The 14,228-nt window shown below is 44.6% G+C and overlaps 1 protein-coding gene across 1 annotated transcript in view; it reads left to right on the top strand.

Annotated features, from left to right (window-relative positions):
- Positions 1–1,322: 1,322 nt before the first annotated feature.
- Positions 1,323–14,228, top strand: part of CCSER1 (coiled-coil serine rich protein 1) — a 1,077,958-nt gene continuing 1,065,052 nt past the window's right edge. Inside the window, exon 1 of the mRNA XM_065405630.1 lies at positions 1,323–1,402. The gene's annotated coding sequence lies outside the window, so the exon portion shown is untranslated. The remainder of the gene's footprint in view (positions 1,403–14,228) is intronic.

The raw sequence follows: 14,228 nt of genomic DNA, 5'->3' as shown, positions 1-14,228 counted from the left end.
TATAGGGACAGTCCCGATGTTTGGGTCTTTTTCTTATATAGGCTCCTATTACTCCACACTTGCTATCTGGTCACCCTAGGTATATGTGAGTAAGCATGACTCACGGGAGTCAGGTTTGCGGGACAGGGCTCGCCCATCCCTCTTAGTAAGAAACAAAATTTGAAAAAAATAAATCCTCTTCACTAGGTGACATGCTAACCACTCCAGCTTCCCTTGGAAAAAAATAACCCACACCTGTATTCCGACTTCAGCTCCCCCAGGGGTGTGAATCCACCCTAACTGGACTGACTTAAGAGTTACTCCAGCAGCCAGGCCTGACTTTCCATCCCTCTCACTAGCTCAGCCTCCGGGTGTGGGAGCCAGGGTTTTAAAAACAGCACTCTGTGGGGTGGGTCAATGAGGATCAGGTGCCTGGCTTGTACCCCATGAACTGCAAAATCAATCACAAATGCGCGTAAATACCTAAAAAGGGGGTGGGGGCAGTGGAAGCCATTGGCTACACTACAGTGCATCAAAATGACTTCTCAGGCAGCGCTAGGGTGACCAGACAGCAAATGTGAAAAATTGAGACGGGGGTGGAGGGTAATAGGAGCCTATATAAGAAAAAGACCCAAAAACCAGGACTGTCCCTATAAAATCGGGACATCTGGTCACCTTAGGCAGCGAGTGAATGGACACACACCAGTGTGGGGCTGAATCTCTGGCTGGGCACCGCCTTGGGTCCTGGTCCCCTAGGTGTGCGCCTGGCTGCAAAGGAGGCTTGGAAATAAAGTAGGGTGACCAGATGTCCCGATTTTTGGGTCTTTTTCTTATATAGGCTCCCATTACCCCTCACCCCCTGTCCCGATTTTTCACACTTGCTGTCTGCTTACCCTAAAACAAACATTTCCCCCTCTTTGCCTCCCCGCTGACTCCGAGCCCAGCGAGGTGAGGTTGCCTAAATCCTCCCTGTCAATCCACTCCTGGGGCTGCGGCGCCCCACCCCTCCCCGCCGCCCCTTCGCACGCCTGGGCAGCCGGGGTGGGACCGGGCGCTGCAGCAGGGAGGTGGCAACACACACCGACGCGCTGGGAAGCGCCTCCCCTGATCCCTCCCCTGCTCCTCGCCCTCCCAGCACACACACACCCCGCCGGCTGCCAATCCGTCCTCTGCTCGCTCACACAGCAACAACATGCCTGCCTGGGAAGCGGCGGCTCTCGCAGAGGAGCGGGGCTGGCTCCAGGAGGATTATTAGCCCTGAACCAAGGGGCGGGAGTGGGGGGGGATAAAGGAAAACCAGCAAGCAGAGGAGGAGGTGGGGGGCAAGGCAGAGACTCAGCCCTGCCACCCCCCCCTTTTTCCCCACCAGAAACCAAGCTCCCCGTGCGCTGGAGGAGCCCAGAGCGAGCAGCAGCCCAGCCAGGTAGTAAATACGCTTCATGCCCCACTCACGCCTCTGCCTTTGCGGTTTGCTCTGCTCCATGCCCCGGGGCTGGGATTAGCCTGGCAGGTGACACACGGTGCAGGGGGAGCCAGCCCAGGCCTCGGGGCTGCTGCTGGGCTCTTGACACAGGATTTGGGGAGGTGGCCTGTCTCTGCCCCCAGGGTGTGTGGGCTGCGGTTGCATTTTGGGAGGGGGGAGTTGCATGAGGGTGTTGCCAGGGTGGGTGACTGCGGAGGGAGGGGAAGCGGGGCATTGCTCCTGCAGGTAGAGCCGGGGCCGGGCAGGCAGCAGGGCCAGCTGATTGGGAGCGGGAGGAGGGCAGCTTGGGCCGGCCAGGGCCCCGGTGCGCGGTTGCACTGAGCAGCAGCGGCAGGAGGCGGGGGTAGATCCGCGTTGCCCGTGCCGGGCGTTCGTGCTGATTCCGGGGATTTGTCGGCAGCGGCGGCTGGGATTAGGAAGAGGACAAGTCGCTTTGTGGCGGGGGGGAAAGGAGGGTTGGCTCAAGGGTTCCTGTGGGTTGGCAGCGAGGGAGAGGAGGCAGGCTTTGCTCACTCACCGCTTTGCAGCACTTAAAGGGGACTCGGGACGCCTGCAGCCGGGGGAGGCAGCTTGCAAAATGTGGGAGCCATGGACTTGCCAACAATGCCACATGTCACCTCTTCTTTCCTCCTGGGCCACTGCTCCCTCACCAACCATTCGCAAACACCCAGCACCTAGCCACCCGCACCAGAGAGGGGCAGCGAGGGCATGTGGCATTTGTGGAGGAGGCTCTGAGGAGAGGGAGAGAGATGGGGACATTACTAGGAATTGTTTATTTTGCGCTGACAGTGTGCTCCGTGCTGCACAAGACCTGAAGATTCAGCATGGCTTTGACCTGAAGAGTGTCCTAACCCAAAGGCAGAGCTAGACTAGACAGGAGGCTTTGGGAAATCCAGAGGACACTGCTTTTCCTCTGGTGCTGACAGAATTCCCACTGGTGTCAGTGGAGTTATTCCTGACTCTCCCTGGTGTGCGAATGAGAGGAGAGTAAGGATCTAAGTATGGCTTTTCATTCTGTCTTCTTTTTTTGAAATGTTCATTCAGCTGGGGATTGCAGGAAGAAGGGGTTTGTTAGGAGAGATTTGAATGGGGAGGTTGTGGTGGCATCGGATGATGACGTGTGGCATTTCTAGGTGGCTCACCTTTGAGTCATGAGCTGAAGGATGCTACCTGTCCCTTTCTGAATCACATGAGATGCCTCACAGGGTGGAAGAAATGGGGATGTTGCTAATTATGGAAGGGGCTTGTGAAAATCTCATGCTTTCCTTTAGTACATCCTCATGTCCTTTTCCCTAACTGTAAGCGCTGTCCTCACGCTTTGGCTTCCCTTGAGGAAAGGAAAGGTGCTGGGAGTTGTCTCACGGAGGAGTTGAGAACAGTTTTCCTTTCTGGTAGAGAAGTGAAGCTCCTCAGAGGCCCCAGCCATCATCCACACTTCACAGCTCTCTCCCTCCCTTCAGCTTGTCCCTGGGAGCCACAGTGGAGAAAGTAATCACTTCTTTCCACCAATTTCCCTTTTAGACATTTTCACAGCTGAATGTGTCTAGAAGGGAAACCTGAAAAAATTCTCCCTTTAAGAGCGGATTCTATGCTAGACATGTTTTTCCTTCTGGTTTATATTGCACTTGAAGTGTTAAAACTCTCTAGAGGCAGAAGGGGAAAGAGACTAGGAAGGTTTACTAGCTACTTCAAACAGTCCCTTTTGCTCGAACTTAAAAGGGGAGGGGGAAGGAACATGTTGCAAAATCAGTTAAAGATTATATAAAAGTGAAATATTAATGACCTGAAAATATTTAGACAGCAAAGACATTGCACCTAGTCATTTTGGAAGCTTTCCATCCTCTTTACAACTCCTTATGGTATATGTAACTGTGACTCTGTAGCAAAATGCAATTAAAATTAAAGAGCAGCAGGATTTGTAATTATGTAGATAGAAGTATGCTCATGGTGATAATGGATAATAATACATATGCATCTCTTGCATAGGAGTTGCTTTTACTCTTGTTCTTAAATGATGCTGTTGGACAGAAGTCAGTAGCCTGACAAACTTTTAAATATTTTTTTAAGATATCAAAATGCCAGGGGGCTTGAATCAGTCCTGGGTTATACACCAGAGGAAGGCCTCAGGTGCTGGAACGTCCTCCAAGAGGGCCTATTGTGGTGTTACAAGGTGCCTGTGGCAACTCTCACGCTGTGGTGGGTCTGCAGGTGGCTTGTACAGTTCCAAAAGTAGGTAGCCCTGCCAGGGAAGGTAGTGAGAGCATGGACACGCTGGCCTGCTCCCATTGAAGGCAATAGGAATTTGGAAAATCTTCGCTGGTTTCAATAGGAGTAGGATTGGGTCCTTACCTTATGTTTGGGATCAGTTGTGCAGTTCAACTAGGGCACCATTCCTAGGGAAACCTGCATGAGTATGGGGCCCACAAGATGGAACCCCTGTGTGGTACACAAAGCGCCTGTATAAGGCCCTCTTGATACACCTTATGCTAAGATTGTATAGAGTGTCAAAGGACCTGAATTCCCCTGCATGGTGCAGATCCTCAATATGGTAGTTTGGAGGTGAGCTGGAAGAAGGACCATGAGGTCAAAGACTATGCAGACATAGGTTTCTTAATATCCAGTAGAGGGGGTGTGGAGTGGAAACTCTGATATTCTAGTCTACAGGTCACAGTAGAAGCTGAGGAGGGAGTGCATTACACCCCAAGGCCTGCCTACAGGTTTGGGGATGAATTCATCCTCCCCAACTCTTACTTAATGCCCTGCATAAGGCTTTGTTCAGCAGGGGTGATTTCCCCCCCGAGTTCATTGTAGTGTGGTGGATAAGCAAGGCTAGAAATCTGATGGTACTTCAGTCTTCTCTGGCATTCTTTGTGTGAAGTGATGGAATATTCTACTGCAAATACATATGTCCTCGTTCCCCACTACAAGGGAAAAGAGACTCGGGATTGATAACTTGGGGTTCTGTTGCTAACTCTGCCACTCTCGTGCAAGTCACCTCGTCTTTCTGAGACTCAGTTTATCCATTTGTTAAAATAATATCTACATTGTGTGTTGTGAGACTGAACAGGTACTGCATAAAGGGAAGGTACAGTTTTTAAGTAATGTATTTTTGTTTCTCTTGCTATGATAGTTCTTTGTGGAACACAAGATTTTAAAACTTGTAATTGTGTTTGAAAACTTTTTTACACAAGCATTTTATTATCCACTCTCAAAACTCTGTGATATAGAAAGGGCTTTGTGTAAATTCTGTTGGACCCATTCCAGAAGTTCTTATTTAGTCCATACTTAGGTGAACTTCCCATGGGCATCAGTGGGGATTTTGTCTTAGTACAGGCTTCAGAACTGGCTTTATTGTGAAAAAATTGTCTTTGGTTTGTTTGTTTGTTTTTTGGTGGTTGGCTGATTTGTTTTGCAGATTGTTAACTACAAACACAGGTCCCAATGCTGCAGTTCACTCCATTTGAGCAACTCCGTACACATGTATAGAATCTATTGATGTGATTGGGGCTTTGCATGGGTGGAACAGCCTGGCTGCGTGGAGTCTGTTGCAGGATCAGAACTATGAATGGTTTTTACATTTTATAAATTGCAGTAAATAAATAAGTAGCACTGTAAGGTAATTCAGGTGCAGGCGGTGAGTGGTGCACACAAAATATGTTTCTCTGAAACTTCTGTGTTAAAATATACTTACCTGTAGATGTTGAAAATTATATCTGAATACACTCATGTGGAGGGACAGTACAGTGCAAGTGCTTAAACTTAAGTTGCAAAACTCCCATGGACTTAAATGGGACCAGGATTTCGTCCTATAAGTAATTTGAAGTTAAAGGGGCTGTTCGCAGACCATGAAGTTAAGTATGTGCATAAGTCTTTGCCGTTTCAAGGCCCAGCTTTGTATCCTGTGGTATAATCATGTGTTGCCATCACATCCACTTCCGTTATTAGATTCATTTGGCAGTTTTCTATAATGGTAGAAAAATATGCTTCATTTGCTTGCCTTTTAAAGTATGCATTTTATAGTGATGATTTTAAAATCATCTTCTATTTATTGTGGGCTATGGCTTAAGGCTAAGATGCTATATTAATAAACTTAACCTGACTTTTGTAGTGAATTTTAGCTATTTCAGAATATTGGCTTTGTGACATGATATGTAAAATACAGCATTTATGAGCACTTAAAATAGTATCCATAGTGTGATTTGCACTTGTATCATTTCATGTATATCCGGATACTTCAGCACGGATCTATAACTCTGGGATAATGGAAGTTACATCTATATAATATACATGCAATTGAATAAATAACAGCATAGTTATTCACTAGTTAAATTTATAGGTAGTTTTATTTATAGCTTTTTCGCTGGCGTTCTCTGTACTGCATGTCAGAGTGTATCATTTAGATAATATAAACTCACATACAGTATGACAACTGTAGTTTGATTTCCCTGTTGGACAGTAACAAAATGCTTATGCTTTATACAAAAGGCCATTGCCTTTATCAGCACCATGATCTGTCCTGTATAGGATAGTCATTTTGTAATAAAATCTGAGTTTAGGCTATGAGAAATAGGACTACAGGGAGATAGGAAGGCAGCATAATATATGCAAGGAAATCCTGATTAAAAAAAAAAAAAAAGGGTGGAGGAAAGAATTTGCAAAAATATCTACATTAAAATCTCTGTTGTGTGTGTATTTTGTGAGTCTTTACAAAACATTATTCAGATGGAGAAACTGAATAATCTACCAATGTATAAGATCAGCTTCAGCACATATACAATGTAGTTTGATTATAATCATGTATGCAAATGTATGGCAAAATATATCTTCAGAATTTTGTACTTCCTACATTTCTGCAGTCAGGTCAGATTCATAATATGTGTGGGAATGAAGCAACACCCCCAAATAGGGAAGATTCCAGCATCAATAGCATATCTAAATGTACCAAATTATATATCTAAGTTACATACATGACTCCCAATACCACAATATCTGAGAACTTCACAATCTTTAATATGTTTATCTTCACAAATATCCAAGCGTTTTTTTGGAAAGTTTGAGCCAAAACATCTGTCATTTTTTAGAATGAAGGAAGCGGAGAGGGAAAAATCACTTGTCCATTGTTGTTGTTATTTTATTTATTTATTTTAATTATTACTTAACTTTATAAAGCTCCAGCATATCAATAACAGAAAGTTGAAATCTAGCAGAGAGGCTGTTCCTTTGTCAAAAGTATACCTATTAGTGGTCTGTTGAAAGCTGGATGTGATTTGTCAAATTACTACATACTGGGTTTTGTAATGCAGTCTTTTAATTGTGCCAACATTATACTGGTTCTGTGCATGTGTGTGTACCTTCAGAAAGTATAATGGCAGTGTTGTGTCTTTCTTTATGAATATTGAAGTTGTATGGGTCGTACTTTGCATGGTGAAATCATTTGGCCAGATCCTCAGCTGGTTTAAATCAGTGTAACTCCATTGACTTCAATGGAATTATGCAGTTTTCACTAGCTGAGGATCTGGCCTTACCTATCTATCTTTTTATAAGGTTGCTCATCGGTGTAGTATCTGAACACCCTTCGTAATATCTCTTTCATCCAGTTTGCAGGCAGGAATGAGCCTCAGGTTACTGTTTGTTTGTTTGTTTATTTATTTATTTAAATATGAAGTGTACTTGATTCATTCCATGCACATCTTTATATGTAAAGAATATAAATATGTCCTACATGTTAAATATTAGAACGCATTTAAAAAAGAATAAGGCAGATACATTGCATAGTTAACATGTAAACAAGCAAGCAAACAAACCCTGTGTTACAACGTAGGTGTTGCACCCTGTAACATAAAACATTTTAACCACAGCCCCTTTGGCCTGGTTCTGTTCACAGTGACATAAATTGCAAAACTTCTGTTCGCTTGAACTAGAGCAGCATCAGGCCTTCTACTGACAAGAGATAGGTACTTATCACAACAACTCCAGTCTTGATGTTCCTGTTGTGTCGTTCTCCCACTCTGCTCTCTCTGCCTTTTCCCGTGGTACCTCTCCTAGTCGTGGAACCCCCTCTTGATTTCAATCTGCCATATTGCTGTGACATATCAGAATTTCTTTAATTAGAAAAAGTCTGCTATTATGTGATCTACTTCAGCTAGCATAGTGAAGGTGAGATTTGGGCGAGTGTGTGGTTAAATCAGTGCAACGTTTTCCCCCCAGCTGCAGTAGTGCGGTTTAAACCATATTTTAATCTGACACAGAAAGTTTTGTATAGTGACACTGACCGGTGCTCATGTCACCTTGTAACAGTGTTCAGTCCTAGTGGCCCCTAAAGTCTCAGTCCCTACAAAAACAAAACCATTTCCTCTGTTAATCACACTGTATTTTGCAGCCACCTGTTAAAGCAAGAATAGCAATAGCAATCCCTTTGGTGGCCATTATTAACCGGTTTCATTGTAGCTTAACTGTAAAAAGAGAGCAATCTTTTTTGTATAAAACGCTAGGCGAATTCTTGATGATGAACTGGACATGGTGTGTCATGTATACAATAGAAATGGCATGCTGATACTGTCAGCCCCCCCTCCTCCCTCCCCAGAATGCCATTATATTTATTAATCACCACCATTCATATGTCCGTAGTGTGTCCAAGGGTAATAACATGTATTGAGGCAATTTTTCCCAAATCATGTGGGACAATATGAAGGCTTTAGATAACATTTTAATGGAGATAATGGAAACGTGCATGTGCCAGTGCGCTAATGATATTTAAGGTGTTCAGAAATGCTGGGTAAACTGGGATATAGAGGCCCTTTTGATAGTGGGTGGTGTTGATGCTGCTAGTGGAATGAACTGCCTGATAGAAAGAGCCATGGAGAAGATGGAATGGCTTTGTCTCTCTTTCGCTTACAGTGGTCTACAAGCCAGTATTCATTTTCTGGGATCCACAGATGGATCGAGATTCATTGTGCAGGAAATGCTGCCCTCATCTGTGAGTGCAGAGAATCCTGGACACAGCAGGATCTGTGCTGCAGTGCAGTCTTGCACGGTGGAATTGTAGCTCCATTTGTGCAGCGGGATGGGTGAGGAAACAGATGGGTTTGGAGCATCATCCTTGAATAATTACTTACATTTGGAGGAGTGAGGAAAGTGCATCACAAGCATGTACTCTTGCTTGGTGAACTTTTTGCTTCTCTGTGAGTAGCTTTGTTTCAAAGGTTCCAGTTCAGAGATTAGAAAAATCTTGGAAATCAATGTGTGTGCTTTAAGAATTAAACTATCCGTACATAGCAAAAAAAAAAAAATTGTTGGTTTATATTTTTAACTAATGCTGCCAAAGTGTGTTATATCCAAAAAGAAATGTAGTATTCATAAGTTACCACCACACTGCACACCTTAGATTTCTTTTCACATATTGAGGGCGAAGGGTTCGTAGCTCCAACAAAATCTCTTTTTTGCATGAATGCTTGGTTACTGGAGAAAATTTTGATATGCGTCAGTCTTCGGGACAACATGTTAAGGAAACTAGTTAATTGTTAATTGTTCTGTATACTTTTTTCTGTTCAGGATTTATGACTTGCCTAAGGAGCAAGAGTCCTGGACAATCTTACATGTGCAATAACACTGTAGAACTCTGAGATTTTATAGTAGAACCATTCTTGCTCAAATTTTGAAATTGATACTGTCCATCATTTTAACTGTGGAAAGGTGGTGGCAGGCTGTGCCCCTTTGTAAGAAGCAAAGATGATTTATTTTCTTAAACCAGGGGGCTGATTCTCCACTGCCCTGCACCTTTGGCAATAATTTATAAATGTGCAGAGTACACATGGTGCCAAACAGTCATCCTAATTTGGTGGTGATTTATACCAGTTTTGCACTACCTAAGATGCAAGGCAGTGCAAAATCATGCCCCAGGATTGGGCACTAGGGGACTAGAGCTGAGGGTAAATGAGGTTTGCTTACAAGCTGTGGATGAAATCTTGGCTCCACTAAAGTCATTGGCAAAACTTTTATTGACTTGAATGGGGACCAGGATTTTACCCTCTAATTTAGAATTATTCAACATGCCCCATTTTGAGTCCAAGGAAGATTTCCCTGTTGGAAACCAATACCAGATTTCCCCCCATCACATTAGAATGATTTAAGTTGCTGAGGATTTCTTTAAATGTTTTTTGAATTTTGTTTGCTTGCTTGCTTGTTTTCCTGGTTGTTTTTTACATGAGTTGTTGAGGTCTAATAAAAACCATAGTGTAGAGTCTATGAATGTCTGGAGAATTAGAGGTTTGTATCTGAAATATCCAATGAGTGAACTCTGATTGAAAAAGGAAGTAATCTTTATTTAGGCTTTTGGGCCAGATCCTCTGCTGGTGTAAATTGACATAGCCCCATTGAAGCCCTTGTGGTTCCAGTTTATATCAGCTGAGGATTTGGTTTTGTTTTTGACGCTTAGTTAACTCATGTTCCTCAGAGGAACACTTTGAAGAAAAGCTGTTTTTCGTAAAGTTTCAATATCGCAGCCCCTTTTCACAACGGGCTAAGAACAATGTGGTCTGTTAGCTTAGACCTCTCCACCATCAAAACCAGGAAGACCAGATCTTACCTTCGTTGTTGAATGCAGAAAATAACCTTTTAAAAAAATCTTTGTCATTGATGCATCAAGAAGAGGGTTCAAATCTAATGTTTTTCCTTTGGAGTCACGTTTAAGTTCTCCTGTATGGAGAATGCAGCAGGCTGGATAGCAGTGATAGCTGGCTGGCTATTGTGCAGAATGCTAGAGGCAAGGTTCCCAACAATTCCCTGTTCAACCCCTAGTAGGAGAGTGATGCTTCTGGGGGGTGTTGATCATCGTAGTAGTCAGGGCCGGCTCTGGCTTTTTTGCCGCCCCAGGCAAAAAAGCGCCGCGGGGAGGGCGCCGGAGGGGAGGGCGGCCGGAGCCCTGGGAGGAGGGCGGCGAGCCCCAGCGGGGGCTCGGCTCTCCCCCCCCCCCCCGGCGGCCAGAGCGCCGGGGGCAGGGCGGAGGGCGGCAAGCCCCGGCGGGGGCTCGGCTCTCCCCCCGGCAGCCGGGGGGAGGGCGCGGGGGGGAGGGCGGCCAGAGCGCCGGGGGGAGGGCGGCGAGCCCGGCTGTGGCCCCGCTCTCCCCGGCGGCCCGAGCGCCGCGCCGCCCCCCTCCAGGTGCCGCCCCAAGCACCAGCTTGGTTGCCTGGTGCCTGGAGCCGGCCCTGGTAGTAGTGAAGATATGTCTGCAGGTTTTGCATCTGTTATGGCAGGATATGGTGCCACTTTGAATTGATGTGTCCTGGTCTGTGGGGAGTTTCCTTCTGATGATGATCTTGGAAAGGTTGGGGGGTTGTCTGAAGGCAAGAAGAGGGGATTGAGGAAAGATTTCTTTCAGAATGGGGTCCCCATCGAGTATGGTTTGTAGTTGTTGGATAAAACCATTGACACCTAATATAAGGATGCAGGAGAAATGTTCACATAGGTATTGGTACTGCAATTCATTTGTGCAATGGAAAGGACATTTCTTAATTTATAGATGAGTCATGGCACAGAATAATACAGATGAGATGATCACTTTTAATGGTTGTTACTCGGGTAGTAGGTGAGCATAGAAATAAATCATGGGATTGTTTGGGGGCAGAGAAATCTACAGAGAAGTTGAACTGTAACTTTCAGCGCTTTAGTCGTGGAGGTGAAATTTCAAACAAGTGACATACCTCTCAACTATGCCTGATAGGGAGGCATGATGTAGAATAAGATACCTAGTCAATTTTGAAGGTGATATTTTCCCTAAGGGGGAAGGGTGAAAAAGGGAATATTCATCAGTGTTCAGCGTTATCACAAGAATGTTTCCTTATGCGATTACTTATTTTCAATACCAGTTGGGCAGAATACTGTACAATGCACTATTCAAGGGACATGTTTTTACATACAATGGGCGTGATCCTACTCTAACAGACAAGTGTGTATTACTGCATTCTTGTAAAATCACTTGCCATGATTGAGTACAAAAATATGCACTTCCATATTGGAATGAAAATCTCAGCCAAAATAAACCACGGTGTTGAGTACAACAAAGTGTTTCAAGGGTGATGCATCCCTTTAAAACTGGAATTTTTTTTTTTTTTTTTTGGTTTGTACTCTCATATTGTAGCGGTGTCATATATCAACTTTAGTTGTGTTTCTATTGCACCGTGGAAGTATTAATGGGTGTGTATGTGTGCATGTTTCATCTTTTCCTTCTTTACCCGTAATAAGCTATTTTTATGCAGGAAAGTTTGTGCTTAAAGGAACATTTTATTATCTCAGACACATCAAACCTATAATTGTTTAGACCTTTACCAGTGGGATTTAATGAGTCTATGACAATGGTAACAATTACAGGGGGCAGAGGAGGAAAGACTCCTTGAATTTATTATTTTTATTTCCCAAGGGTTAATCTCTGCTTATCAAAGTAAATTCAGCAGAATACTCTGCTCAGATGTTTCCTGGATTTCCCAGGTCAGTAGCTGTTATAAACGAAGTAATTCTCTTTTGGCCCAGTCCTGCAGTCCTTACTCACTGAATGCTCCTAGTGAAGGTCAGTATGACCGCAGGATCACAGTCTGTATCTATTCATTAAATAGCAGAAAAGCTTTGTTGATGCAGAGTTCATGTTGCTTGCTGATCGCTCGTGCCCTTTCAGAATGCCAAGGGCTCAGTGTTCTGAAAACCAGGAAATATAGAGTTAAGGTAAACGTCTATGTAACCATAACCCTTCCCTCTTGGAGCGATGCCCCAAAACACCCATAACACACACTCTGCCTTTTCACCATAATGCACCTGTCCTATGCTTAAAAACTAAGCCTGCTCTCCCCCGATAGAATATCACACTTGTAAAATTTAATATCCACTTCACAGCCTTTTGCAACCCCTTTACACTTGCATATAGGATACCACTTAATGCTGTACTTTCCTCTATCCTTCATTAACTCCACACAGTGGAGGCTCTCATATCCTGCCTAACTACTGACAGTACCTATGACAAGAAGACTCCAGGGGCCTGCTATTGACACTCCCTACACAATTCTGTATTGAAATGAAGCAGACTGGAATTTGAAGGTACATATACAACTCTCTCCTTTTGATGAGGAAGGGAGGGGACTACAGCCTCTCAGCTCACATGAAGGAGGTCAGATCCTGCAGGGAAAGAGGCTCATACCCCCAGGAGGGAAAGTCCTCTATATCCTGGTTCTCATGAGAGAGGCACTGATGGGGGGGAGGGGGGTCAGACTGCTCTACAGGAGCTGAGAGCTCCCAGATCCCAGTGCACCCCAGGAGGGAAATGTAGGGCTGACAGGTGCCCCTGCCCCTGTTCTCTCCCAGTGTCCCTCCCCTTCCACTCCAGCTAGCCTCTGTCATCTCACCCTCCAACCCCTCTTATTCACCCACCTCTCTTATTTCCTTCCCCATATCATCCCTCACCTTGCTGCACCGTAAACCCTTGTCCCACATTCCTACCTACTCTTGCAACTCTAGTTGCCCTCTCCTCCTAGGGAGCATTTGCATGGGGAATTTACTGTCTTTTCAGAAATAGTTTTAGTGCTGTGTGAACATTCTCCTTTACTCAGGTTACATTTCCCACAACATAATTAAAAAAAAAACCCCAAACCTTTGACCAGAGGCAGGTTTTAGCAAGGTGCCTCCTGTTATTTGAGACTTCTGTCTAGGGTTGGGTTTGAACTCGCAGTGTCTGGGTGATACTCAGGTTTGATGTCCCTCCGAAGTATTCGTAGCAAGCTTTCAATCCCCGCAGCCTCTCTCTTTTTCTCCATATGTGCCGTATAATCTGTGTGGCCTATGAGCCTTAGAACTGTGATGCACCCAACTGGAGAACCAAACTCTTGGGGTAATCACATAATGTAATCCCCCCCACAAAGGGCTAGTGGGTGGCATGCAGTCTGCGGGGGTGACTCTCAGGTATTTGGTACCCTGGTGTGATAATCTCAGCCCTCGTTTGATCTCTGCGTGCCCAAAATTGTTGCCAAAAACTTTAAGAAAAGCTGTTTCTGAGGTGGCTGTATCTCAGGAACCCGTTGGTCAAATGGCTCCAAATCAGTAACCGAACCCTGTGCCCTAGTAAGGCCTAACAAATTTCAAGGCAATCTGAGTAACTGAGGATTTTAGAGCATTTAGAAGAGTCAAGCTTTAAACAGAAAGCTGGTCTTAAACTTAACTATAGCACAGCAGGTGTTCTGCTGTTATCTAGGCACCAATAAATCACCAATCTCTGTGGTGTCTAAGCACCAGAAATGTGCAATACGACATTTTGTAAAGGATTTTTCTCTTTGCTGTCTGGATTGCTTCCATTAGTTAATAAGTGTAATTTAATGGTGATTATTACTTTTTGCTATCATAATGAGTGCCAGATCATCACCTGTCGTCGTCATTGTGGGAAGGCCTTTGCAAAAGGTGACTTTTTTTACCCAACACATAGTTTCAGAATCAGTTGGGGAGCCAGTGGAGTTACATGGTACACAGGTGTGATGTGCTCACGCTGGTGTCTTTGCCCATTAAGTTCTCCCTTCTGAGTAGCTTTTACCTGGCCTGATCCAATATAAACCAGGTGCTGGCCCAGTAGAAATAGATAGTTTCCTGGAAGTGTGTGAAAGGCATTTCTCACTACTGGTGATGGTAATTTGTTCAGGAATAGAGAGATGAGATCATATAATTCCAAGACACTGTACTACATTGTGCTGATCTTCCTAGCTACATCTTGTTATAAATGGAAAGAAATCTACCTAAG

The sequence above is a fragment of the Emys orbicularis genome, chromosome 5 (genome assembly GCF_028017835.1).
Source record: "Emys orbicularis isolate rEmyOrb1 chromosome 5, rEmyOrb1.hap1, whole genome shotgun sequence".
NCBI classification, from domain to species: Eukaryota; Metazoa; Chordata; order Testudines; family Emydidae; genus Emys; species Emys orbicularis.
The sequence above is the reverse complement of the archived record's forward strand: the minus strand, read 5'-3'. Positions and strand labels throughout refer to the sequence as shown.